This window comes from Fukomys damarensis, unplaced genomic scaffold (genome assembly GCF_012274545.1).
Source record: "Fukomys damarensis isolate Sample0158 unplaced genomic scaffold, DMR_v1.0_HiC HiC_scaffold_38, whole genome shotgun sequence".
Classification (NCBI taxonomy): domain Eukaryota; kingdom Metazoa; phylum Chordata; class Mammalia; order Rodentia; family Bathyergidae; genus Fukomys; species Fukomys damarensis.
In genome coordinates, this window is record NW_022900950.1 from 78,064,243 (window position 1) to 78,091,296 (window position 27,054).

The window sequence follows — 27,054 nt, forward strand, 5'->3', positions numbered from 1 at the left end:
AAAGGGAGGAGAAGGGCAGCAGAAAAGGTTAGAGGGATACATTTGTATGGGCCAATAACAATATAGGAAGGCTTCAATGAGCTGGATTAGCATTAGAGCCACTTTAGTTTCAATCTGTGTTGGTATCATGTATGGTCAGTCACAGCAAGACTGCATACTTTTATTTTTCCAAGTTTTACCATCTTAATCTGTAAGGAGGTAATTATTAATCTAATAATTTTAAGTGGCACTGAAATAATGTGTATGAGACAACTAATGATGCTGGGTTTGAAATACATGGTATTTTCATTGTCTGCCAAACTACAGCAAAAAAAAAGCAGGGGAGCAAAGGATGGGCTCATGTGGGGGAAGGACAAAATCAAGCCTAATGCTAAAGCTGTTTGAAAGCATATTTTGTCAAGATAACCTCCCGCGGGGAGTGAAACGCACAGGGAATGAAATCACACAGAGGCAGCCTTCCTGTCAGTCTCCCGGCATAAATAGAAAACTCCCCCTAAATAACGCAGTTGGCTGGAGCCAGTAGAGTAAACACCACTGATGTTAAGTGCTGCTACTCAGCTTCACAAGAGTAAATGTTTCTTCTATTCAGGATCTCATGTTTAACACATAACAACGAAATAGGTACACAGTAGCCACAGCCCAGTGACTTGTGCCACATATTCAGTGTATCTATTTTCTTTTTATTGGGTGAGACAGGAAAGAGAGAAGGTAAAGACAATCCAAAACATTGTACTGTTCTGGTCTTTTAACTGGGAAGAACAATGCAAATACACAATAGGAATTGGGGTTAAAAGGCATAGAGTCATCTATTCTAGCAAACCTACTAATTAATGACGGCTGAAAATGAAAAACGGAAACACTCTCATTCCACCACGATAGTCGGTAAGAACAATGTATGATGTGTAAGAAGGACCCCACCTCACTCACGAAGCGGATTATTCTCCTGATGGCCCTCCTTCCCAGGGACCAAGTGCTGACACTTTCCAGCTCTCTGACCATTTGTTTCCAAAACAATAGCTTTAAACAAGGACAGCGTGGCTTTCGGTTCCAGTATGAGAAGTCGCACATGTATCAGCTACATCTTTCTGCCCATTTGTCTGGAAGGCTGCTGCCGGTTCCTAGTGCCGCAGAAGTTGTGACTGTCACTAAATAACTGGGAGAAAAGTGTAAAGCAACTGCAACTGCTGAGTGTGAAACCAGCACTAAAAATAGTGTTGTGAACACACAATCTTATGACTTTCAAGGTTAAAAATTGATATAAACTGCAAAATCCTGACCATGCATAGTTTGGAGATTAATTTTTAATCATTTATGAGATTACCAGTTTCAGGATCTTCTATCGTTCCTTTTGCAAAACTAGTAGAGCTTCTGTGCATCTCTTTCTTCAACAAAATATTCTTCGTGTCTGGAAATAATCAGTATTTTTTCTATTTAACATTTTGATTAAGAATTATACCCAAATGGAATTCATTACTATATTTTTCTTTGTGCCTTTATTCATTTATCTTGGATCAAAAGCAAATTACACACGCAATTATGATCTTGCGCCTGCTAAAGTAGACTTTATGACTATAAAATGGTGATCAAGAGGTATGCTAAATATTTAAAGTGAAAAACATTCCAGTAAAAGTCATATTACAAAGAATGACGGGAAAAGTGTGTTTGAAGTGAGGAGATATTATGATTACTTTGATGGGGATTAAGGGCAATGTGTCTCCTACTGTAATAAATCCTTTAAATCAAACATTCACTGTATCTTCACGCTTCACAGTCTAGAAGAAATATGATAAATCAGTTCTTGATATTGTCAATTATTTGTTACAAGTTGTTGCAGCATCACTCCATTATTTTACACTGACGGAGAGCTGAACGGTCACTTTATTAAATATATAACATTAGCCACCTACTTATTTATGACCTATGTAGTTCCCATATTTTTGTCATTTGAAATTTACTTAAACACTTGTGGTGCATTACTGCAACTGAGAGATAAGATGTAACCCCTTAAATTTTCATCAGCTCTATGAGATTAAGACCCCTCTCTCCCTTTCTTGAAAATACATTATCAACAAACATGTGTCACAATTCCTACTCCAAAGGTAAAGATGAATCAGTTCTTTTCATACTGTCAAAGAGTACCAAGCTCATACAAGACAGATCTCATGAAGTATCTATTTCCTTTGTCTTGCCGTGGTGGCATTGAGAATACAAGGTTCATGGAATGAAAATACAACTCAATGCAATTATACTTCTTACATTAGAAGACAGATTTTAGAAAATCCAGTCGTGTGTTTCTGAAGGGCACAGAATCTGAGCGGGCAAGGTCACGGTGATAGAAGCGTTTCTAGCTCCTCGCAGCTCTTCCCCGTGGAGGAGCCGGGGAGTGGGGCCGTCCTTGGCTATGCAAGGTATCCAAAGTCTCCAAATACGTGGCATCCCGACAGCCTTCGGTGTGTGCAGATCCTGACTTGCAGGCACCATGACCAGGTAATCTGCCTCCTTCCCATCCACACACGGAGCCAGACCTCTCTGAGACCTGATGCAGCCGAATCCAGAACGTACCAGTGCCCTTCCAAATAGACTTCCTGCCTGCGTGCACATTCAGTCAGTGCCAGCTTTAATCATGCTGCCACATTGCTGGATTGATTTGCCATCCATGCCTTGTGTTCCAACATTTCAGTCTGTGCTGTCAGTGCAATCCCTTAAAGTACATTATCTACTTTAAACATAAGTATGCACAAACTCCAGATTTCATCAATAAGATAAAGTTCTGGAATGGATAATCAATAACAGCAATAATTACAGGTTACCACTTAAAGTAAAACGAGCACTGTTGCCTCTGAAAGGACGCCCACGCTACTGTGTGTTCTGCAGGAAATCCTGCATCCTCCAGCCAGGGGAGCTCTGTCTCCTGGCCGTCAACCCTGAGACATCTGACAGGCAGAGGAGTGCAGCACGCAGGAGGAGGGGCATTTAGAGAAAATCCCTTCCAGGCTCTGCACAGACAGGTTGAAATGAGAGAGCAGGCAGAAGGATTAAGAGAATGAACAGGTAGACGTGGTGATCTTACAAAGGAGTCTGATCTCCAGAGGAGTAATTACAGGTGAGGATTGGAAGAGACCTAAAAGGAAGCAGCCTTTGCAGCAGCGATGACAAGAAACCACCCGGGAGCAGGCGTCAGAGGCGGGCTCCCGGCTGGAGTCAGTCTGAGGGAGAGGGCCTGCGGCTGCTGTGCAAGAACAGGGCCTCCCTGTGAGTGCTGAGGATGCGGGCCACAGCACAGGGAGGGCAGCAGGGGCACATTTTCCCTTTCCCTTCTTTCTTTTCTCCCATTCCCCCCAGTTCCCCTTTCCCTTTGAATCTTTTCTTCCTATTGCGCAATAACTCCCAATGATGCCTGCGATCGTAATATGTACCTAAAATGCACCAATAAACCTAATGTTTTTTTTAAAAAAATAAACACAAAAAAGATAAAATGCACATTTTGTGCACCTTACACTCTGGGGCTTTCAACAAACACTGCAGGATCATCTGCTATAAACCAGGGCTTGAGAGTCACTTCACTATAATTTTCAATTTATAAATGATTTATCAATTATCCAAAACTATATTTCCCCTCTCTGGTCCATATTTTTTCTCATGGTAATTAGCAGTAAAATAATCATGTTTGGTTTCCTACTTTACTGTTGGCCCTCATTCATTTGTTTGTATGTTTCGTGCTGACCAGCACCTTGCACTCTTCCCCTGACTGCAGCCCGGCCCTCTGATTTGGGCCTGGAGAGAAAATAACCTCACAAAAAGGAAGCAGAGCTGATCTTAGCGGGTAGTGCATCCCTGAAATCCCACTTACTGGAGTTCAAGGCCAGTCTGGGTAACTGAGCAAGATCCTGTCTTAAAACAAACATCAAAAGCAAGCAATCAAAACCAACCACCACCAACAACCAAACACAGCAGAGCATGAGCATTCAGGAAAGAGAAATGTCTGGCTCTCTGAGATCATGTGAGACCTGGAGCATGCAGGGGGCTGGAGCCTGGCAGAAGGATGAGGTCTGCAGCGGGGCCAGCCCCCGACGTCCAGTAGCCTGAACCGAAAAACCTGGAAGACCCTTTGCTCTGCTTCTTCCTGCAGAGCTGGGAGGACACTGACACTCCCAGGAGCTCACCACACAATTTTAGTTACTCTGTATCAAGTAGTGTCCTGTGAGAACTGAGACCCAATTAGGAAAGGAATAAGAAAATTTTGGAGAAATATAGCAGAATTAAGCTACATAGTGAATAAATAGTTTTGCTAATTTGGAAATGTACAGAAAACTCTCTAAGCTTCATCTTATACAGAGTGGGAGTCACATGAGAAGATCTGAATCCCCTCGCTTGTGTGGCTTGCTAGCTAAGGGGGTTCGGTTCACCACTCTCCTCTCCCACATCCAACCCAGTGGAGGTGCAGGAAGGACCATAATCCATCATCAAAGAAAATATGGGATCCACCGGGCACACAAATAGGTGTCGAAGGAGAAGAGAGTTTATAGGAGAAGGAAGAAAATTAATAGAACTCCTTGAGGTCAGTTGTTCGTTGAACTTTCTTTGCTTGCTCTTTGGTATTTTCCCTGGTTCTTCACAGCAGCACTGTGGCTGGATGGGCCTAGACAAGAGGGGCTTCCTTTGGACAGACCTGGGGGGAAAGCAGCGAAGCTATGGTCAGCCTCACACCTGGACTTGCTATCACTCACTGACCCGTGATCTGAGAGCAGAGTCGGGTTGGAGGGTGACACTCACAGCTGGTCACCAAGAGGTATCTGTCCCTTGAGTCTGTGTATATGCAAAGCCGTAGACGCTTATTTGGAAGGGAGACCTGGAGGTACCTGTGAATAAGACACAAGTGTCATTTCTCACTTCTCATATGATTAAAGGTTAAGTTCAAACTTCACAGTGACAAAATGACATTGTGATAATAATGTTTAAATTGCCTTACAAATAATTATTTTGTTTCTATCATCTGTTAGAGCAATTTCAGCTTGCTCAGATAATGTGGCACAGAGCAGAGCCTCTCTTTTGAAATGGAATTACAGTGGTTCTGATAACTTGGGCTCTGACTTTGGGCAAAGACGAGGAGCTGCATTCCCATGGGAATTCACCAGAATTTCACTCACCAGTGACATCCTGTGAACACTTGGTAGAAAGAGAAACCTGTCCAGGTGCTGATCATTCTATCTACTTTTCTTCAGAGGTTTTTATACTTAATTATAGCTATTTCATAAATTATTATAGTACCTTTGGTAGATTAAATAATTCTTTCCTTTTCAAAAAGTGCAAAAGAAGATGTAAATAAGTCAAATGTATCTTAAAGTCAGACTTCAGAATCAGAATGAATTTGCACAACTGTATGAAAAAAGTATCTTTGTATACTTAATAAAAATAAGCAGAATCTAATAAAATAAGCAAATGTGTATACGGTATGAACAGAATACATAGTGTTAAATTTTTAAAAAACTTTTATTATAATAAAAGACACATTGCCATTAGTTCCCCTTCAAAATACCCCCCTTTTCCTCATACTTATTCCATGATTATTATCCTTTTGTGAATAGTCCTCTTTCGTGTCTTTAATTCAGTTATTTTGCATTTTTTTGGTTGCTGTTGTCACAACTTCACAGGACCCTTCTGGCCTTCAATAGCGAGTCCACGACATATCTGCTGAGCTAGGCACCTCCCTCTGCAGGTTCCCATAGCAACAGGTGCAGAACTCCTGGACCTTCCTGGCAACTTTTGAATCTAGGTACGTGGTTGCCTGAATGGTCAGACCTCATAAAGACATGAGGTTCAGTGATATTCCTGGAAATATGCATCTGAAAACAGTATCGACAGAGAACGTTTTGTGAAAAGACAAAGCTGAATGAAAAAGTCATAGATGCAGAAAGAGAGAGACAAAATATAAAAGCAAGAAGGTCTCAGTGAGAAGCCTCGTGAGGTTGGGTCTTGGATGTCACCCTGGAACCAAGTGGTAGTCACGGGCAGAGACGACAGAAAATGGGGAGTTAGTGTCTCAGAAAGATCACGGTTCTGGGTGGTGATGAGCTGTGTGGACAGAGAGCTTCAGAAGAGAGATGTTCACTGGAGAAAAAGGAGGGCAGGAAATGGAGAAGCCTGGCTCTCAGGCAGATTTACCAAAAGCACTCTGCGGTTCTTAAGGATGCTGATTCAGTTGGTGGTAAAATCCGCAGATGTCCGGGAGAAGGAAAACAAAATGAGTAAAGCTCTTATGAATGAAGAAATCTACACAACTGCTAATGTAGAGGACAGGAGGAAAATAAACAAGAAAACCAAGTAAAGTTCATAGAGTGGTATTTATTGCATTCTTATACATCAAGACAAGACGTGGTCTTCAGGATGCCAAAAATGACTCCGAATTTTTAAGATATGAGATGTACTCAACATATACAGCAAATGATCACACATTTCCATGAATCTCCTTCAAAATACTTCCCTCACTTAGAACACACGGATCCCATCATGCTTACCACCGGCTGAAGCAGTTTTTGGAAGTTCTCTTTCATGAGCACCATCACAAGTTATGATCAAAAATGCAGTAACTGCGGCTGCTGAGTGCCATCCAGGGACATGCAGGCTGGTGACATCACAGTGTGTCCCATGTCCTTGTCCTCCTGACTCATGGGATGGGTCCCCAGGGAGGACTTGACTTCCGGCTCTCCCCCAAAGTGAAAATGACCACGAAAGATAAATGCTTTGGGTTCAGGATATTCAGGCAATCATGACAGCACAGCCAAAGACACTCACACAAGTTGAATTCTGGAACTGCCTCCAAAACTGACCGGAAAGATGGGATAAGAGTGTTGGAAGTAGGGTGTAGTATTTTGAAGAAGATTAATACAGTGCGTCTTCTACTGTAATGAGTGCTCCTTTCACACTAGGGATTACATTCTGTCTATGACCTCAGGAAAGGGAAAATTTTGTCAAGAAATAAAAAATTACAAGCAGGTTAATACTCCAAACCCATCTTTCTCTCTATCCTTCTTTCCTTTTTACCTTCCTTCCCTCTTTTTTCCCTCCTTGCCACCCTTCCTATTTTTGTGATAGAAAAGGTTAAACCCAGGGCTCATGCATGCCATGCAAGCACCACTGAGCTACATCACTAACCTATCACTAATCCATTTTAATTTTTGAGACAAGTCTGGCTAAGTTTCCCACACTGTCCTCACAGTCACAATCCTCCTGCCTCAGCCTTCCCCGTAGCTAGGACTAAGTATGTGTCACCATACCAGGCTACTTTGTTTTTTTTTTGTTTTGTTTTGCTTTAATTCTTAAATGCTTTCATGTTGAAATAGTCTCTTGGCCTTTAATGAAAAACAATGTACAATGCAGAGAAGAAGAAACAGAAGTTTAAAAAAAACTCAGATGATGAAAAGCATAATTGCATAAACCCAATCTCAACACTAGATTAAATAAATACACCACTTGGGTCAGGATGATGACCAGCTTCCAGAATGTTCCACAGTGTGACTCCATTCCTTCCAACAGCTACTCTGCAGTGAGCGCTTGCTGCGAGACTGGATTGAGGTGTTAACTCAATGCCTGTACACATAGCAAAGCTCAAACTCAGGGAGCTATGGAAAGGAGTCAACAACCAGAGAATGATTATTAATGCAGACAGATTCTTCATTTTTCAAATACAGTAAGTGTCCAACTTATGAATAGGTTCTGTTCTGGGAGAATTATTCATCAATCAAATTCATCCATGAGCCAACAGTGACTCTCACACAGTACACATGCAAAAGTTTGCAACTCGAATGTTTGTAAGTCAGTTGGGGACTTACTGGACAGAGTTCTGCAAACACTTAAGACTTTATTTCATTTCTGAAATCACTGTCCATATCACTTCCAGCACTTCATGGTTGTGTCGATACAAATGGAAATGACTGCTCCGTGCAACCACCATACAACCCAGTAACTGCACAGGGGGTGTTTATCCAAGAGCTGTGACACTCACACACAAATGCATTGCAGTTTCATCTATCACTTCTCAGGATGAGTAAGTGTAAGTGACTCCAAAGTCCTTCGGTCATGGATGGTAAAGAAGCTACAGCCCAACCCTATTGTGGAATAATACTCAGCAGTAGCAATGAAATGACCACTGATTCACAGCAGCGAGGGTGGGTCTTCAGAGAAATACAGTGTGGACAAAACCAATCCCAAAAGCTTACACACTGTGTGCTTACTTTAATATATGTTTTTGAAAATGACAAAAATATAAGGATTTGTGAGCAGATTGGTGGGCTCCATCGGGTGCTACAATTTGTATATGGTGCACCCCCAAAGGCTATGTGTTGAGGCTTGGTCCCTGGTTGGTGCTAACAGAGATCTTGGAAACTGTAAGACCTGAGGCATGCTGGGAGGCCCTAGGACCCCTGGGAGTGTGGCTTCCAAAGGGATTGTGGGATCTGTTCTGTTTCTTAGTCCTGTTCTGCTCTTAGTCCTGCTATGAGCTGTACAGGGGTATGACTCCACACACAGCTGCCACGATTGGGTGTCCTCCCCCATTACGTCTAAGAGCAATGTTTCCACCTAGCCATAGGTAGAATGTGTGGAACTCTAATCCAAAATAACAATGTTCTCTTTAGTTATCTCAGACATTTGTTGTGGTGGCCAAAGGCTAATGGACACAAGAGAGGAGGAGAGGGACCCAGGCATGGCTGTATAAGGAGAGGAGAGAGTCCCACTGTGATAAAACTGCTCAGTGTTCTGACTGGACAAGTTTTAGTTTCTTGACTGTGTAATGTACTGCAGCTTTATAAACTGGTTAAACGCTACACAGGAGCTCTCTTAATTATTAGAATTCCACATAGGACTGGGGATTTAGCTTAGTGGTTCTGGCGCCTGCCTCGCAAGTGCAAGGACCCAAGTTTGATCCCTGATACCAAAAAAAAAAAAAAAAATCCACATAAATTTAAGATCGTCTCAAAAATGATAAACTTGGTGGGGGGATACTGTTTCCTAAATGAATTCTCAAAAAGTAGACACATTTTATATACAAGTTTAAGTGGAGAGTATTTAAATTATCATTATTAAATCATATTCAGTCTACAATTCAGATTAAAAATGCATGGGATCATTACACAGGTATTAATGCTAGTTAAACTTCTGATGTATTTCTTTGGGGCAAGAATAAAACATAGTCTGCCTCTAATTAGTCAGTAATAGTAAGTATTATTTAAATGAAAGCACATTATGGCTAACTAGTACTTTTGTAAATGCCTCTGTAGAGCATGAAAACTTCCCTAAAAGTCCTCGTGGATGCTGCTACCCTGCCTGTGCTGCTGTATCTGCAGCTCTGCACCTCTGCTGGGCAGGCACTGTACCAACCGAGGTGTCAGAAAAATTCTTTCCCTGCCATACGCAGAGAATACTAATCAGGCAAACTGTGAGCTGGCAGCTGAAGACGAAGCAAGCACAGGACCAAGAATCAGAAGCCCTCAGGCCACACGTGTAGCACAAGTCTCTGGTCCTCCCAAACTAAGAAGCAGAAGGAAAAGGGATGGAAAGGGAAATTTTGAAGCGAAGGTGGCACAATTTAGTGATAATCAGAGGAAATCACCACTGAGTCACTCATGTGACATTCAATTCTAAATGGCATAAAAATATATGTGCCATTTTGAATTGAACTAAATCACAGAAAGAACCCCAGTCAAAGAAAGGGACCTCTAGCCTCACAAGCACGGGGACTTGAGCAGACTGAAGAGGACAATCTAGTTTAAGCCAAGGCACAGCCTCCTCCAACGGTCCAGGCTGATGGCTTCTCCTTTTATCATCTCTGACCAGGAGGAACTAACCGTTCCCATGCAGATGCCATTGATGCAACAGCTGAGTTTGTGCAGAAATGTACAGTTTTATAGTAATTCAATAAATCTTATTTCTAAAATGAAAGCCTTTCTCAGAGCTGAGCAAGTCATTTCTAATGTTCAAGTTAAAAGAAGAGAGCCAGCCCAAGTAATGTTCGTGGCAGACCCGTGCAGCACTGGACACCAAATAACAGCTGCAGTTAGGGTGCTCATGACCAGAAAGGACAAGATATAGAAGATGGCTTTACAAGACTTATTGTCAATTTGACACTACTATTGTAAGACAATCTATTGGCAGACAAGTTATCTTACCTGCCAGAAATATCAATTATACATTTCTCAGATTGTGTATATTGCCTTGGTTCACGAACTCAGTTCTCTCCACGACTCTGGTCGCAAATGGAATGGGACAAGAACCAAATCAAATTTACCATAAGGTCAACATTGAACCTACCCATTGCGTTTGATTCAGGTCTCATCCAATTCAGCTGAGACCAGAATCATGGACAGAATTAAGTTCATGAACCGAGATAGATAGATAGATAGATAGATAGATAGATAGATAGATAGATAGATAGATAATAGATAGATAGATGTCTTTAAGGAACCAAATCAAGTTCCCATAAAATGTCTTCCTTTCAGTGCATCATCATATATAATTTATAATTCCAAAATGAAATACTTTCCACACACCAAGTCTGCACACTTAGATCAGATGGATTCATGTATTTTCCAAAGTGCCTCTGGTGAGTAAGATACCAGTAAGAGAACATGAAACTGTTTAAACAACCATATCCAAATGATGCTAAACTCAACCAAAGTGCAAATTTGATGGCAGCCAATACAGAGTGCTTCAGAGACCACAGACTGATAAACACTGTCTTGCCCCAATCAGTCTTTTGGAAAGGATGTAGGTCTTGTATTTGGTTCCGTAACATCAGTTTTATGACTTCAGAAAAGAAGTGAGTGAGCTCAAAAATAATTAGTGTAATTTTCAAAAGTCTCAAGGGTTTTAATAGAAACCCGACTAAACAAACCAGTGTTGTTTGGCTGGCAAAGTAGTTAGAGTAAGCTCCCGCTAAAGTAACGGGACAGAGCCCTTCGAGTACATTAGCTTCAGGTTCGTAAGGGCATTTTCTTCTCTTCTGGTCATAAGCCTCACGGAGTTTGGATTTCAGGAGGAAAATGGGGAAAGGTAAGGACCTGAAACTGAGGGGTTCCAAGATGCTGCACGGTGGTGATCAAGGCGACTGGGATGCTGGCTTGGTGAGGAGAAGCTGTCAGAGGAAATCTTTGGGGCTCCTAGCATCTGGGGGTCCCCCATGCATGAAAAAGACTGGTAGATGATCACGAGATGCTGAGGTGAAAATACTCCTGTTCAGAGCTACCCAGAAGGCAGATAGGCTTTTCACGGAGAAGTTCTCACTGGTGCATTCGCTTTGCATCACTGTAACAGACATCTGAGCTTCATCAGCTTCTAAAGGGAACAGGTTCATTTTTGCTCTGAGGTTTTGATGTCCCAGACGATCATCAGTTTGCTGTGTTACTCTTGGGCCTGTGAGGACGGAGGATGTCATGGCAGGGACCATGTGGAGGGGACAAACTGTTCACTTCACCATTAAAGCAAAAGGAGGAGGAGAAGGAGGACAGGGCTGGGACCCAATGTCTCCATCGTCAAGTGAGTGTCCAAGTGACCAAAAAACCTCCCAGTAGAACTCACATCTTCAAAGCTCCACTGTCTCCCAAAAGGCTGCTGGAGGACAAGCCTGGGGACACTTAAAACTACAGCATGTAGACTTGAGTTGAGTCTAAATAACCACTGAGTGTACGTATTAACAACATATTCAAGTAGGAGGTGAAGTTACAGCACATGTAGCCATTCCTAATGAGCATTGTGTGCTTGTCTTGTCATTACCTCTCCAAGGAGAATTAGCTGTGTAATCCATTTATTACCTCCATCCTGGAATAGGAGGCCCATTGGGAGGGACCCTTGGCATCCCTGCTCCTCACAGGGCTGCTGTGGCCGGTAACTAGCAGACACTCTGTGAATGCTATTGAATGAATAGCATTTAGCCTTTCATTTAGCCACAAACAGTATGGACTAGACACTGCTAGATCTATTTAATCAATGATGTAAATGAGATTCCAGCCTTGACTCCAAAGCCCCATGTCTTTTACATCTTTGAAATGTTCAGGAAGAAAAGCAAAGCAAAGGTAGAACAATGGGTAAATGACCTGGTGTGTTGCAATACGGAACATTCCTTGCTATGACCCTCACTTGTTGCCACGGTTTTTTTTATCAATCTGCATAGCTGCGGAGCTCAAAATACGTGACATTTTCAAATGAGTTACAGTTAGACGTGATCTGTTTATGCTTTGCTCATATTTCTTTACTGCTATCAATTTTGATATGCAACAATGAGATTAAAATAAGTACAAGATTATATTCAGAAATATATATGCCATGTTAGCAAATGTTAAAGTCATATAACTGTCATGCAGTGCCTCACTGAGCAAACAGTAATGTCTGTATTTTGATTTAGCTCAGGCAAAGCATCTGATGTTGTACAATACAGCTCTACTTGGTGGGGGAGTAGATGATAACAAGGTATTTATACTTTTTAGTATTCTTTCATTCAATATAGAAGTTCAGTGCAGTGCCTGAGAACCTTCAAATCAAGCACAATAATGACAACATGCAAAAGAGTGGGATACGTGAATAAAGGAAATACACTTCATACCGAGGTTCTTGGAGATTTTCTTTGTCTAAGAACAAAATTATACTTTAACTCACAAAAGATTATATGTAGAAGGAAACATAAAATCACCAGCTCCAACTCTGCCATTTTACAAGTGTGGAAAGTTGAGGCCCAAAGAATGTTACAATTATTCACTGCAGAGCAAGTCAGGGACAGACTGGGTAATTTACTAAACTTAGTTTACAGGGAGAGCACGAGCTGCAACATTTCAGTTCCCCTCAAAGCACAGTCCATGGCTAAAGGAATGTTTAGAAATCAAGTTTTCACATTAAGCAAACTCAAAGACATCAATAGAATTAAAAATAAAATTTCATCAACTAAAGATAAATACATTTTGATACATTTTATATTCTTAGATAGTTGGCATTTATATTTGACTATAACTTCTATATTTTGAAAGATGCTGTATTAGTGAAAAATATATCTCTTCACTCTTGTTCTTGAATTGAATAATTATCTTGCTCTTTTTCACACACAAACACACATACACGTGTGCATGCACACACGACAAAAAAGGCACAAAGCAGAGATATTATTAATTTTTATGACAAATATGAGCATAAAAGTTTTGATCTTTGCATAGAATCCACCTGACCAACTGGTATTTAATATAGTTCAGGAAAATGAAGCAAATCAAAGTAAAGCATTTTTAATTAGTGTTTTAACGATGTGATTAATGATGCCTTTTTAAAGAAAAATGCCTGTACCGTAAATGAAAGCCTCATTATTTCTAAAAGCTGTTTTCGTCTACTTAATGACTTCTTCTAATAGCCAGATAAATTGAACAACAACACATGAAACCTATTAGCCTGAACAATTTCACAAGGAACAAAATTTAATGTTGAGTTGCAAACTGTTGATCAACTAATCTGAAAGTAATAAACCAACAGGCAAAGGTTTCTGTTCAAATGGCATGAGCCTTGCTTTTAAACAACTGTGCAGTACAGATGAATTTTACTGCACAACAAAATAACCTACAGTAAAATAAAAGGCACTTTACTAAAGAGGCTAATTTAGCCCTTTCACAAACCTTGCTGGTTATGTTTGTATCCTTCATGTGTTGATTTGGGGCATTTCAGCCTTATTTGACATGTCCAGAAAAGAAATTTATTCCAGGAAAGGAGGCCAAATGGGTCCTGAAATATCTGATTGATTCATTAAAAAGCTGGCAGTCCACTGCAAAGACCTCTTAATGTTATTAAGCAGAAAAAATGAGCTTGTCAGTTGAGTGGAGGAACCGAAGAATGGCTACGGATAGAACTCCGTGTGGCTCCCCGCTTAGTAACTTCGTGGACGAATGTCCTTGGTCAGGACTGCTGAGGCTCCGCAGAGCAGTCTCTACAGGGGAAGTCACGATCTCACCCTCTCCCAGGGTGACTCTGTGGAGTCGGAGGAGGCACATACAGCATTTAGCACATTTTACACGCATTACTTTTACTAGACACCATGGCTGTTGTACGGTGTCATAGGAAACAGGGTTGATATCTTCACCAGTTAACTGTGCCTACCATAACATAACGAAGCCAAGCAGAAAGCACAGTACACTTGCTTATGTTGTAAACGTAGACAATTTCCCCCATGTACTTTGTGCAGATGAATTACCAAAAGAGAACGCAAATAGGAAGGTTGTCATCAGTTTACCCAAAGTGGTAGTAAATAATCCATGAAAAGACAAAAGAGCGTTGATTCCTCACACTTTAAGTATTTTTAAAAACTAGCAGAAAAAATCAACAACTGGGATCTTATCTTATTAAAAAGCTTTTGCACTACAAAAGAAACCATCAACAAAACTAAGAGTCAACCTACAATGTGGGAAAAAATATTCACCAGCTGCTCCTCAGACAAAGGACTATTATCTAGAATATATAAAGGACTCAAAACAATCAGCCCCCAAATATAAAGACCCAATTAAAAAATGGACATCTGATATGAACGGACATTTCTCAGACAAAGAAGTAAAAGTAGCAAGAAAACATATGAAAAAAATGTTCCATATCACTGGTCATTCGAGAGATGCAGATGAAAACAACGCTGAGATTCCACCTCACCCCACAAAGAATGGCTCCTATCAAGAAATCACAATTACAAATGTTGTTGGGATTGTGGGGAGAAAGGAACCCTTCTCCATTGTTGGTGGGAGTGCAGACTGGTGCAACCACTATGGAAATCAATATGGAGATACCTCAAAGAGCTGGGACTAGAGGTTCCATTTGACCCAGACATCCCTCTGCTGGGTATCTTTCCAAAAGAATTAAAAGAATCATATCACAGTGATATATGTGCATCTATGTTTATAGCGGCACAGTTTGTAATAGCTAAAACTTGGAAATAGCCCATCTGCCCATCAGTTGGAAACTGTATAAAGAAGATGTGGTTTTTCTATAAAATGGAATACTACTGAGCCATAAAGAATGAGAAATTAGATTCAGTCATAGGAAAATGGATACATATTGAGGATATATTCCTAAGTGAAATATATAAGGCACACATGTGTAAATACCAAATAGTTTCTCGGGTGTGAAAAACTGTAATAGTGCATAAGACACTAATGAGATAATTGACTGTGAATAAAGAAGAAAAGGGCTAAAGGTGTAGGGAAAGTGAAAGTTGGAAGGGTAGGGGAAAGGTAATAAGGGAAAAGAAAAAAATGGAAAAAAGTGTTTGTAAATGGGGAGGGGAGGAGGGGGTGAAGGGAGGGCAGGGACAAGGGGAAAAAAATGAGAACCAAGACCTGTCATGTAGAGGTACAAGATCCCAGTGATGAATGTAACTGTATTGTATACCTAGATTGTACCAATAAACTCAATTAAAGTTATTTTTGAAGATGGTAGGATGTTTTTGTGGGGCAGGAGAGAATCCTTGGCTGTTTCTATAGGTTCCAACAGTGAGCTTCGCATTGGGCTTCATTGCTGCCTGTCTAACAGTGTGGAAAGCGTCAGCTCCTTTCTCCCCGCCCACTGTCATCCGACTCACACAGGACCAGAAGCACTGATTGGAACTGACTTCTGCACACATCTGGAAACTGCCAGACAGTAAGGATGGCCGCTCAGCTGTCCCTGGGTGAGGGTCTCCTCCAAGTCGGTCGGCAGTTCAGAGAGGATTTCTCTGTCCACCCTTTCAAAACATCTAAGCCATCATCATCTCCCACCTGATCACTGCCATGACGTCAGCATGACTCTCTGCTCTCCCACTCCACTCTTGACTTGCACCCTCAGGAGGGCAGCAGGGGGCATCTCAGAAATAAGTCAAAGTTCCAAAAGCAAGACACATAAGTGCCTCACAGGTACAGAAAATGATGTTTGAGCTCACCAGTCATCAAGGAAACGCAAAGCTATCACCTCAAACCAACAAGAGAGGCTGTTGTCAAAGGCTTTGGCATCACACTGTGGTGAGGGTGTGGAGGAGTAGGAATCCTCGAACACTTCTGACAGGAATGTGAACTAGTACTACTGCTATGGGCACCATCATGAAGTTCCTCAAAACTTAAAATGTAGCTAATATGTGACCCAGCAATCCCACTACTGGACATAACAAGCACAAAGAAAGTGAAATTGGTGTGTCAGAGCCCTCTGAACTCCTAGGCCCACTGCAGCACTGCTCGGCATTACCACACTAGGTAGCCAGTTTAAGTGTTCACGAAGAAAATGCTGTCCGTGCACTTGGTGGAACACTACCCAGCTAGAAAGAGGATGCAGTCATGGGCTGGAGATTCAGCTCTGTGGTGCCACACCTGCCTCTCACAAAAAGAAGGTCCTGAGTTTGAAAATAAAAACAAAAAAAGAAGGAAAAGAACGCAGTTACATCATGTATGATACCATGCATGGAATTGGAGGTTATGTTACACAAAAGAAGGAAAAACACACATCACATGATCGCTGTCTTATATGCAATCAGAAAAAGTTGATCTCACAGAATTTGACATAAAATGATTCTTACCAGAGTCTGGGAAGAGGAGCAGGAGGGGAGGGGGAACTCAGCGACTGGGTACTACGTCACAGATAGGCTTAGGAAGTGCTGACGTGGGCTGGGATGTAGCTCAGCAGTAAAGCTGCTGCCTCTGGAGTGTGAGAGGCCCTGTGTTCGATTCTTGGAACTACCGAAAAAAGAAAAAAAGTTCTAATGTGCTATGACACAGTTCGGTGACTGACTATTCAGAACAATATCGTACCGTACATTTCAAAAAGCTAGAAGGGTCTTCAAAGTTCCTACCATAAAGAAATGATAAATATTTGCGGAGATGTTTGTGTTTAACCTGAATTAAATGTTTCACAATATGTACACGAATTGGAGCATCATGCTACCCATTAATGCCTACAACTTCCATGAATCGCTTAAAATTAATTTCAAAAATAAGTCAAAGGAAGATGGCAGCAGCTTCTGGTTTTTGACCATCTTTAATCTCTTACAAAAAGAAGCGCAGCAAAAAAGAGGAAGGGAGAAAAAGCAAAGCGCACGCAGGGACTGTTTGTAGGAAAGGAACGACCGACGATGCATCGCTCAAGGGTCCCAACTCCAGCGGGGAGGCATCAAGCCACCAGGTGAAGTAATGCACGGGCAGGCAGCAAACATGTATCAGAAGAGGGCTGAAGGCAAGAACACTGCTGAAAAGTTTAGGGTTCAAGGGGGAAAATCACAAATATGTAGCAACCCTTCCATCTAGGGGTCTCCCCAAGGTGTGGAAATCTCAGACTGGTCAGGAAACTGCCATCACGTCTGTGTCCAGGGCTCCCTGAACGACGAGTGAAGGCGAGGGACTCGCAAAGCTTGGGCCTGACTGCCCTGCAAGCTAGGGGGGCCGAGCAGTGCGCACGGTGGAGACACCCACGTGAGCAGGCCAGAACCTGGGACCAGGGAAAAAGCGGAGTGAGGGATTAATAAATCTAAAGTAGTAATTAATGAGTTTGGAAACCAAACGCTCAAAATAGGTAGTCTGGTTCTTTGAAAAATACACAATTGAAAAATACACCATTCATGAACCCAATCAAACAAAAGGAGCGAACTACAAATACACAGGAGTTACAAGCAAACCAAAACTAATGAGAAAATACATGCAATTATATAACTTTTAATTAGACTATGCAAATAAATATGAAACAAATGAAGTACACTGTTTTCTAGGAAATGTATTTTAAGGCATGTATGGTTTGCATGGCATAGCTGTGTCCTTCGTCATTTCTGTCCTGTAGTCAGGCACACACAGACCTCCCTGCGAGGGCCTCTTCTCCTACTTTTTCTGCAATGCATACTTCATCAGGTAGAGCAATCGAACAATTTCTAAGTCTTATAGGAAAACGTTCATCCTACAACAAGGGGGAAAATCTGTTCTTCTCTTGGAAGCGGAAGCAGAAAGGGTTCCAGATATTCTAACCTCTGCTGCTCGTCACACAGAATAAAAAGGATGCACATCTCTGTAAAAATACACAGGGTGGGCAGTGTTCGGTTACCATGCAGTGTGTTGTTGCGAGAGCCACCTGCTCTCAGCCCTGCTCTGCCCACTCCCTCGCTCTCGTTCTTTTACTCTCCACCATGTTACAGCACAGATCACCAAATATCTCTGGATTTCCCAGCCTTCAAAACCACAGGGAGGGGATGGAGATGGACAAAAGACTCAAGATGAATAATGTGCATTTACTCACTCACCACAAGGCATGCAATCACTACATCCTGTACACACATAGCAATAAGCATGAAGTATCTTTAAATGGACCAAACTTTTACCTTATAAGTTCCTCCATTGGCTGCATTTTGCTACAGCAAATGAAAATAAACCAAAATGACATTGCTCTTGTGTCTATCCATTATCAATGAATACAAAGCAACTCTCGATTTTATGTCAGGAGCTGTGTCCACATAAGTCCATATGGTAGCTAGAGCCTGACTCAGCAATACTCTGGACACGTGGATCTTCCGTGTGATTTCCTCTCTGTACGTTCATTTCATTGACAGTTTCCCGTCTTTGTACAATTCCAACTTTTGTCTTAGGGATTACAAAATGTACAGTGTTGGATGATTCAGCTTTCATTACTCTAACAAAATAGGCAGTTAACTAAGAAAAAGAAAAAGATTATTTTAGATCCCAGTGCTAAAGATTGCAGTCTAAAATCAGATGGCCCCATAGCATTGTCTCTTGTAAAGGTGACCAAGGACAGTGAGAGTGTGATGAACTGCTTATGTCACAAGCCAGGACACAAAGAGGATGAGGAAGGGCCTGAGCTCCCACTATCCCTTTTACAGGCAACTTCTAACAGCCAAAGACTTCCCGGAAGTGGTTAGCCACCTCTCCACGCCACTGTGCCAGGGTCCAGGCCTTCAGCACAGGAGCCTTCGCCAGACATTCACCCAAGTGTAGCAAATATGGACTTTAAAAGAAGCCTATCTTATTGTGTAACGTTTCCAGGGTAACTTTACAGTTTCATCGCAACAGAGACCCTGAGGGTGGAGAATGCCGTGAGTTCCTGCGCGGCAGTGTTGAAAAGGATCCATGTTAAAGCACAGTAAGGCAGACTTCCTACAGGACTATTGTGAACAGTATAGGGGTTCTTGCAACTGGATCTTGTTGTGGGAAAGAGACTGGGCCATCTCTCCACTGGATCCTCTGTTGATGTCAAATACAGCATAGGCCAAGTGGGCAAAGTGCAACCCAGAACCCACTTACTGACTGCAACATGCCAGCACCGTAATGAAACCTCAATGCTGAGGTTTAGTATGCATTACTATACATTAACAGCTCTGTCTTGAAAGAAAAACACAGTAACAGCTTTCAGAGAGCCAAATAGCTTTTTACTGAAAGGTAACAGTCATAGTTAATGTGATCTTCACTGTTGTGTGCACACTGATAATTTGTCAGACCTTGGCTCACACTCCTTAGTTTGACAGCAACACATTCAGTGTTCAGGTCCTCTGTCAGTCTGTTTCTTGTATCAGATCTGATACAATTCTAAGTAGAAAACAGCTGCTCACAGCATAAGGCGATGCAAACAAAGTGAGAAGAGCAATCCCAAGTGCTTTCATTGACTTAAAATTATTGAACAGAGAATCCCACACCTTAAGGATTTCATTTTCAGAGCTACCAGCTGTGCTGACCTTGCCCTTCCATCACTCCATCTTCTCAAGCATTGTGCACAGGTCATAAAGTTTATTTTCCAGATGCAGCTTTCTTAAATTCCTATAGCTCCATTTCCAGATTCCAAAACCTCAACAGTGTAAGCAGAAGAGATCAAGTTCTTCAACTTCGGAGATGTAAGAAAACAGACTTTTCTCCACATCATAGAACTGTAAAAATCTTTTACTAAAATTCTCCTTTGCAGCTGCTACAATGCTAGAAAACTTCCTTATAGATTTCCTGATGGCTTCTAAGATCGTCTGCAAATGTTAGAGAATGTTCTCAATGCATTTTTAGATTTGGAAAATATTTCAGTTGTCCATTTTGAAGGTCTCTCAAAAACCTGTGGTTTTCTCTCAAACATTTTGGTATCACAAAACATCCTTTCTGCATGTTTCCCCTATACCTTGTAGGTTTTGTTCAGCACATTGAATTGTAGTGCACAACCTGTAAAAACAACAACAACAAAAATAATGAGGTTGTTAAGCCAGGTTATTTATCTGTGAGCTGTGGATATCCCTGCCCTTTTTCATTCATAAACAGCCTCATTTCATCCAAGCAGGCTACAGATCTCTCCAGGACTCCTCCTCTGCTCAGCCCCTGGACATTATTGTACACAAGTACAGCATTATACTGTGCCTGAACTTCATCAAAGAGTGCTTGAAACTGTCAACAATTAAGAGCACAAGCCATTTTGGGGACATCTTTGAGGATATCACCAAATTTTTTGCTGCTTTTCTGGGCACAAAGAGCTTTTTGATATACAAGGTAAATGAATGACTGGATATTTTGGTTCCTTAATAAAGAATTGAGTGAAACCTGATGTTGCCCTCACCATGCAAAGTGCCCATCACTACTAATTGAAGCCACTTTCTCTGTTCTTATGTCTTGTGACAAAAAAGCCTGCATCACAGTATTGTAGATCACTTGTGTTCTAGGCAAAGACACCAGCTGCACCAGCTCTTCTCTCATGGTGACACCAATAGCATAACGCAAATCACTGCTAGCCTCCCATGATTATTTGTATCTGTGCTTTCATTCAAGCACATGGAGTAACAGGCGGCCTCCTGTAGGTCAGGGGTGAGCTGCTGACTCACATCACTTGCCGCGCTCAGAACTCAATCTTTAACAGTATCTCTGCTAAGTGGCATCTCATAATTTTATCTTTTGGGGGGAATCTTGGAAAAGGGAATTACTACCAAACAACATGGACATTTTGATAAAATCCCCATCAGAGAGGGGCTTACCATGTTTTGCTGTAAACAGTGAAATTTGAAAGCTGTCAGCTGTCAGATTATGTTTTAGAAATATAGTTGCAAAAAAATAAGAGAGTGGGAATGACATTTCCTCAGTTTCCCCTCAAAAAAACTCTTTTCTTGCAGGAACACGTTCATGGTTGGAGTCAAAGTGCCGTCTGACAATTGCCATATCACACAACACTTTTACTACACACTTGCCCATTGTGTTCAATCACTCCAGGTGACTCTGTCCAGGCCTCTTGAAGTGATCTCCCACTATGTGTTTTTAGTTTTGTTCTGTTTTGTTTTGGGTTGGATTGGGTTTTTTGGTTCTTATTGTTGTTTGTTTTTTTGCTGTAAGCATTTTTTTGGTGTTTAAGACTTACAGTCCACAGAAATTTTAAAAATGAAACACCTAATACATATCTATCCCTATAGCAAAATAAGATGATACTATTAGTTAACACTAAAGAATTAGATATTTCCCTGAATCACCAATCTTTGACAGCTGGGGCTCCTCTTGAATTTGCTGACCACCAGCACAAGGGACAATGTTTCACAGACAGCCAGCTTTTGGCCTGCTCTGAAAAAGGCATCTGAGTGCATTTTCTATCTTGTGGGGGCTTCTGCTAAAATCACAGCCAGTCCAAGCAAAAATTATATAGATGAATATTATATATAATTTTATATATATTTATAAATAGATATACACATAAATATATATCTTGTTTTCATAAATTCTTCAGAAATAACTAAATATAATGATGCACATTCAAATATACCAAGGGGATAGCACAACATTAGCAAAATCTCAGTCTTGGTCTGGGGATTTAGCTCAGTAGTTCCAGCACTGCCTCGCAAGCGCAAGGGCCCAAGTTCGATCCCTGGTACAAAAAAAAAAAATGGGCCAGGGATTTAGCTCAGTGGTTCTGGCACCTGCCTTGCAAGCACAGGACCCAAGTTCTATCCCCAGTACCCCCCAAAACATCTCAGTCTCTTAATTAGAACACCTCTTTGCTAAATCTTAGATGTTAAATTTCGTTTTCATAAGAAAAAAGTCAAGGATAGTAGACGAGTGTTTATTTAAGGCATTCCCGGTAACCACACCAGCAGAGAAAAAAAGTGTGGGGAAAAATGCTACTTTTTAGGGATTCTGCTTAGAAAAGACATCTTCCACCAATGTTCCATTTCATTAACTAAAAGCAAATTTCACCACCAAACTCAATAGCCATTGCTTGGACAAGTATTTTCCCTATTAAAAGGAGCAATAAATATTTGGAATAATAATACAGGCTTGTACAATGTGGACATGCATTCCTTACTGATTTGTTGAATCTGTAGATTGCAATCTTTTATCACCTTTAGGTCTTCAAATAGTTGTTTTCTTCCTCAGAACCTTAGTGTTTCGTTATACTTTCTAAATTTTTTTATCTCAGTCATTTTTATCTCTACATATGCTTTTTCTTTGTAGTGCATTCCAAATAATACCACTAGATGTACATTTCAGTCCTTTCATCATCTCTGTGTGCATGAAATCCTTTTCTTTTATTGGGTTTCTTAAATTTTTACTGTGAATACCTAGTAAAGGTGTGCACTAATCAGTACAACAACTAATATTCTCAGTAGTACAAGGGATTTAAAGAGTTTTGGCTCATTTTTCATTATAATTTTTGCCTACTATAGTTCTCCATTCTATTCAAGATATATCTTCATTATAGTTATTAATAATTATAAATTATTTTATGCTCCCCACATCTCCCCCCTTGTTTTTCTTTTCATTTCTTCTTCTTCATTTGTTAACTATAACTCTAGGCCCAGTTTCTTTCTTAACAATTGTCATTCTTTAAAGCTTCACTCAGCTAAAGTCTCCCAGTGATAACACTTACTTTCGTATTAAATACTTTTGTTTTACTCCCACTTTCAAAATACATTTTATATTGATAATCATTTTCTCTCAATATCTTCAAAGTTAACATTTTAAATAATTAGTTTTTATGAATATGGAGTTTGCTGCTACTTCTTGTTATTCTTTTCAGTCAATTTGCAGTTTATTGCTCTTTTGTTTAGTATTTTTACCTTTATCTTTCTCTGTTCTACACTTTTCTTATGTCACACCTATATACCATTCAGGAGTTAAGTTCCTTCTTCAGTCAGCCTCCAGAGTGATGAGAAAGTCTTTATCATTCATTCTAATTTCATTTCTTCTCTGTTTTCATATGTCTTTTCTTTTGGAGGTCCCATTGGAAAGTACTGTACCACTTAGATACCCAACTTCTTTATATTTCAGTTTTTTGGTTCCTGCACCCAACCAAGTGAAAGTAGAAAGACAAACTTTTATAAAGTAGGCAGGACATTTTAAGCAATATTATAAACTGGTGCAACTAAATATAGCACAAATTTATCACTTAAATACATTACAAATTGGGTAAAGTTTTTTATCACCAAGAAACTGTGGAAAATTCAGCCACAAGAATCAAAAACTGACTTTTTTAGAGAACATTTTCATGTATTAAATACAAGCCACTTTGACAGTGAAACAGATGAGTGCTTTGTTTTTTAAAAAAAAATCCTTAAGGTTTTCCTTTAGTTTGGTAAGAAAAATCCCAATACTACAATGGTTAAGCATAACATGGATGATTCTTTTTAAATAATGAATATTTTTAAGCTTTATGGCTTTTCAACTAGATTTGTGACCTTTTTCCCATCCTCTAATCACACATCCTGAAATAAAAAAAAAAAAAGAACACTTTTTGAAAATCTATTTGATTCCTTCTTCTTGCAGTAATTACTAGGATACTAAAATTGGAGGCACCAGACAGACTCAGCTGCAAGTCCTCTTGGCTTCTGACTGGGTGGCTGCTTCATTTCATTTCTTCTTTCCTTTCGTCAGAACTTCCCGTGAGACCAGCCCCAGCTGCACAGCAGTGGGCTTGAGCTCCTAGGAATAACCCGGGGAGAAGATCAAACCTTTGACCCTTAGAGTCCCAAAATAGCACAGACAAGAACATTCTTCTCTGAATGAAAAGAACTGAAAGTATCAGAGGCTGAGCTCTAGGTAGGAGACGGAGACACAATTGATCAGAAGTAAGCCACATGCTGAAAATTCAGTTCAGCTAAAACATAGCAAAGGTCAAGGTATTTTATGTTGATAAATAACTCTGCCAGCCCTAAGGGTTTCCTACTTCATTGGAATAGTCTCCAAGTGCTCACTATAACAAATATGTTACGAAGCTTTCTGCAAATCTACAGCAAATTCTGCTCCTTCTCAATATTCCTAAAAGGAGAAGCAAGCATTTGCTGAGTCTCTGTGTGGTCAACTTCAAAAGAGTCTTCCCATGCAGGTCTGTTATATGGCTTTAGTCTTCTTTAAAATTGAAAAAAAAAAAAAAAGAAAGCTGCATTTTTACATAGCAGACACCATTATTAATATTTATAGACTCCACAAAGTGCCAGAGAGAAATTTCTTCACCTTGTATAATGTCAAAACAGGCCCTTCCAGTTAAATCGTCATAGTTCTCTCCTTTGGCTTCTCCCTGGGAAAAGTGAACTTGGAAACAAACAAGTGATCCATTTGCTCAGGGTTCAACATCAAGACCCTATACTTACATTTAAGTTCCCTTTATTTTTACAGACTTAGGACAGGCATGCCAACTCACAAGAAACAGAAAATTGTGCTCATCATTTAAAGTCAAGTTATGTGAAAAAGTTATCATTCTTTAGCTATTTCCAAACTCCAGACCCTTCCTGTCACTTAAGTTGCTGAGGAAATTACCATCCTAGCCTTCCCTGGTACAGCAAGGAAATGCAGAGGTGACTCAAAGTTGCAGCCTGCCGCCGTTCCAATGTCTTTCTTTCCCAGACTCAAACAGAAACAGTGTCTTCCGTGTGCAGATCTTTTTTCTCTCCCATTGAGCAAGGCTCCCCTGGTGAGCAAGACTCTGAACTGGCCCTCCCTCTCATGTCTTCGTAATAACTTTCACATACTGTGGGAAGGGACAAACCAGGAATCCCATTCCAACGTCTTGGCCCTCATGAGTAGCACTGGGTAGGCAGGGGCAAAATGGGACTTCAGTGAGTAATACTTTGCAAGAGAAAAAGGGTGTCCTGGGATGGGACCTTTCTAAACTGTTCAATCAAACTAATCCAGGAATTTAAGAGAAACAAAAAATGATGACTGATTACAGCATCCCTCAAACGTGTAACAGATTGTATTGAAACCTGCCTGAAGAATGCCATCTCTCCAGTGGACACAGACAAGCCTGTAAAATAACTTTGGTATTTTAATTCTGGTGTGCTGTAGAGTTCCAGAGGACAGCTGCATGGCCAACGTCTGAAAGCCGTCAGAAAACCTGGGCTGCACAACGGCCACAGCTGGACCCATTAATCACAAAGGTTTTGCTTGAGTGAGATTCAATACTTGGTAAATAATTAGACTTGAGTGTTCTGGACTTCAGAATTTTAATCATAGAAGCTAGAGTTAGAAGAAAACAAAATGCCTAAACCTTTTCCTGTTGTTCAGCCTCAGATGAAGATTCTGTAAATCCTGCAGGATGGTAGGACAGTTGACAGCACGCGCAGCCTCACCCTGGTGTCAGTGTGGCTCTGTTAGCCATTAGGGCTGAGAACATCAAGATGGTCCCCTCCTCTCTCGGGAAAGCTAGACATTCAGTACGAACAAAGGTTCTTCCCTAATCCTAAACAGACTAAACCAAATTATCTGACGGAAAGAAGCCCATGGCCCAGATCTGCAGCTGTGACAGGCATCAGCCCTCTGACTGCCACAGTCATGTGCAGTATGACAGTTAACACGACTTTGACTGGAGGGCATAAAAAGTCTGGCTTGAATGACTCAAGTTAGGACAATATTTTTAAAAAACACATAAAAGAATTTCAAAGCTGAGACAGCCCCAAGTTCACAGCCCTCTAGCTCCCTTCTAACACTTATTAGCACTATCTCTGTGCCACCCTCCATTTAAGTGTCTCAAGTATGGTTTGATTCATGTAATCCTCAAAACACCTATGAGGCAGCCTCCAGTTTTTATTTTCACAAATGAAGGAAATAGATATATATATGAAGTCATTTTTTCTGCAAATAGTCTATGAAATAGGCATTGTATTACCTCCTTTACAAAGAAAGAACATGAACACAGGAAGATTAGTTAACCAGCACAGGCCCACATGGCTAGCAAGTGGCACAACTGGATGCTGCCGCCAAGATTTTGGCTCAGACCCTGCATCCTGGCCCACTAGAACATCCAAGCTCACTGTCCCAACTGGAGTGACAGTACCAAGAACTGCTTCCCTACCTGTCAGTGTGGAGGTGGAGGAGGAGTGCACCCCTTGTTTGTATACTGAAGAGCAGGAAGGCTTTGTCAGAGGCCTTCTCTCAGGGCTCCCGGGCCAGAGCTGTCATGATCCCCAACCCAAAACATTCCAGCAGGGCAACCGGGCCATCACGATGGGCGACACTCTCAGGACTCCTCTCGTGGGGAGGGGCAGCAGCCAGGTTCTGCTGAAGCCTCCCGAAGAAGAAAAGCCCACATGATGGAAATACTGTTCCACAGGAAACACGGCACAAAGGAAGCATCTCAGTAGCCAGTGTCATCTGCTCGGGCTTCCACCACAACGCCTCCGGCCAGGGATGCTCAACAGTGCACTGGGTCCATAAAACCAAACCGTCCACAGCCTTGGCATGCCCACGGCATTCCAAGCCCTGAAGTCACCTGGCAGATAAACATCAGAAGAGAACAATGCCTGAAGCAATCTCATTTCCCCTTGAAGGACTCTTCCATAAGAAATCTCTACTTTTCCTCAATTCAGATTTACCAACTCTTCCATGTGACTTTTTCATGGTGACAAGGACACAGTGGTGAATAGGTAGAGACCGTCAACCCAAATGGAATTTACCTTGGACTAGAGGAAAGCCTTCATGTGTCTGTATATACATAAACGAACAGCATAAAGGACACGTAGTAGTAAGAATGAATGGGGTGAGGGAGGCTTTAGAGGGGAAGGCCATGCAAAGCTTCTCCAAGAGATGGAGCTCAGATGTAGGCTTACCTGATCTGCAGGAGAAGAAAGGCAGCTGGACAGTGTAAAGCATC

General features: G+C 41.1%; 1 long non-coding RNA gene across 1 annotated transcript in view; it reads right to left on the minus strand.

Annotated features, from left to right (window-relative positions):
* Nucleotides 1-4,570: 4,570 nt before the first annotated feature.
* Nucleotides 4,571-27,054, minus strand: part of LOC104864762 — a 38,510-nt gene continuing 16,026 nt past the window's right edge. The window contains exons 3-6 of the long non-coding RNA XR_780985.3: nucleotides 18,329-20,159; nucleotides 16,547-16,703; nucleotides 4,774-4,859; nucleotides 4,571-4,669 (exon numbers count right to left, since the gene is read on the minus strand). This is a non-coding gene — a long non-coding RNA (uncharacterized LOC104864762). The remainder of the gene's footprint in view (nucleotides 4,670-4,773; nucleotides 4,860-16,546; nucleotides 16,704-18,328; nucleotides 20,160-27,054) is intronic.